We start from the raw sequence: 2,299 nt of genomic DNA, 5'->3' as shown, positions 1-2,299 counted from the left end.
GATGTTAATTGGGAAGGAAGAAAATTAGAGACTAAAATTAAGCCATGCTCAGTGGCAATATATTCTGTCTTAAAATGTATTTGGATGTTTCTCACTGTTCTGGACCCCATTATAACTTGACTCACTTTTCTTTTGTGTGGTGTAGGAATGGATGGTAGCATTGTCTCTAGGGCTGTATTTGTGCATCTTTTCGGGACTCTTCAGAGCTATCCATTTTCCTGAACAACCTCCTTGTGTCCTGGGAAGTGTGGATCAGTTTAATGATTCTGACATAGTGGTGGCATATACACCAGTCACTAACATAACACAAAGGGTAATGGAGAAGATGGCCTTGGCTTCCTTTATGAAAGGTGTGTTGTTCAATGACCAGCGTTTCAGTATTATGTGACCTCATGTTTAATTTGAAGTTTGGTCTTGTAAATTGAATTTATTTACCTAGCCTATAGGCCAGAGGTTCTCAACTGAGGCAAAGATTCTCATTACATACACAGTGAAGTGGTTGTTGTGGGCTACCAGTAAGGGTAGGTGGGTTAGAAATAAAATAGATTTCCTAGGGGGCTTTTTAAACAGCACACACACCATTTACCTTTTATTCCAGAAAGTATGTTTGGAACAGAAAAAAAAATATTGGGCCCTATTTTAGATGACATAAAGTTAATTTCACTTTTCTCAAACTTAACTTTTGAAAAGTCCTATTCAGGTTAGCATTCAATAATTTATGAGTTTCAAAAATTTTTAAGGATTTAATTATTTTAAATTTAGATTATAAATAGTAACTCTAAACCAAAGGTGTTTGAAAGTCAAGCTCAAGTTTAACAGTGGCATTAAAAAAACATTACTGTTAGGTATTTAAAAATAGTTTAAAAGTATAGCTCAGGACATGTAAAATCTATTTAAAATCAAACCAGGTATTATGTACTGAAAGTCAATAAATTTGGGGCTCTTGACCATAGAGTAATGATATTGTTTTGTCTCAAAGCTTTCTCTGCGTATCTGGACTCAGAAAATAGAGATCTCTATGCTATGTAGGCTGCTGCATTTACTTGATGTATACTTCTTATAAAGAAATAAAAACACCTGAGAGCCATAGTTATTGTGTGAGTCCTCCGGCTTCCATTCTTCATATCCAGCCTACTGACATTAGAAGTACCTATTGTTAGCCAGCTGTGGTCTCTGGCCTGCTCCATACAGGCCTTTGACCCTGCATAAGCAGATATCAGGACAATATCCTTTGCTTCTGTAATCTTATCCTACCATCAAATTTCTGTTGTTAGCCCTCTTTTCCCTGGAGTCTGAACACTGGCCATTTCATCCTTTTGTATAGTTTATCCAGTCTCTTAACACCTCAGTTCTAATAACTGTCTTCTGTCTTTCTGAATCTTTTAGTTTCTTGCTGTCTGGATTGTCATTCCCAGGGACAGCTCTGAGCTCTGAATTCTAATTATTTTATGCCCACTGTTCCTAATACTCCATGTCCAACCTCACCAAGCTTTGGAATGGATATTTTCATCTTTGGATGCCTTCCCTTGTTGTATAATTTCTTCATGGCTGCTCCTAGAGTTTTGACTTTGGCCTGCCTCCCTTACCCACATTGCTTGCTTGTTCTGCCTGACCAGTGTTGATTCTAACCTGATGTGGCTCTCCTGGTTTCCTCTATTTGGTCATTTACCTCATCTATCTTTTTTTTTTTATATACCTCATGAAGCATGTACAGAAGCCTCAGGGACTAGTCTTCCTGCATGCACAGTGCAAGCTATCAGCCACTTTCTGCACTTAAGAGTCTCGTGGTTCTCTGGACTCTGTCCCTGTTCCAGCTACCATTCCAGCTTGTCCCAACCACAGCTCCTCTCTCATTGTCTTATTCTACATTTACCTAATTCATGCTTTTTATCATGAGTATTCATGTTTTGACCTTGACAATATTTGTATACTTGCAGAGAAAATCAGTGAAGTTAGCCTTTTCCTCATAAAAGTTTCACAGCCTTACTTTATGTTTGGAAGGATGAGTAGTTTCAAATGTACAGCTACACAATAAAAATGAATATCTTTTTCATCTTAATGTAGACTTCACCCTGAGTGAGGTTTAAAATTAATGAAATTTTTAGAACATAATACATGAAATTATAAAAACGGAGGCCATAAATTGGACTTCAGTAGTTTTCAAACCTAGTAATAGATTTACTAACCATGTCTTGGGTGGATTACTTGTGCAGATTGTAAATTCATCCATTATGCGCTGATTATTATGAGCTTAATTCTTAGAGAGTGTTCTTGACTCCAAAGAATCTATAGGTGGACT

At 37.0% G+C, this 2,299-nt stretch overlaps 1 protein-coding gene across 1 annotated transcript in view; it reads left to right on the top strand.

Moving 5' to 3' along the window:
• The window catches only part of LOC105824691 (ATP-binding cassette sub-family A member 10-like), a 132,571-nt gene that overhangs the window by 1,490 nt on the left and 128,782 nt on the right, over nucleotides 1-2,299 (top strand). The window lies entirely within an intron of this gene.

Source organism: Propithecus coquereli, unplaced genomic scaffold, assembly GCF_000956105.1.
Source record: "Propithecus coquereli isolate 6110/MARCELLA unplaced genomic scaffold, Pcoq_1.0 Scaffold76, whole genome shotgun sequence".
In the NCBI taxonomy this organism is placed as follows: domain Eukaryota; kingdom Metazoa; phylum Chordata; class Mammalia; order Primates; family Indriidae; genus Propithecus; species Propithecus coquereli.
The sequence above is the reverse complement of the archived record's forward strand: the minus strand, read 5'-3'. Positions and strand labels throughout refer to the sequence as shown.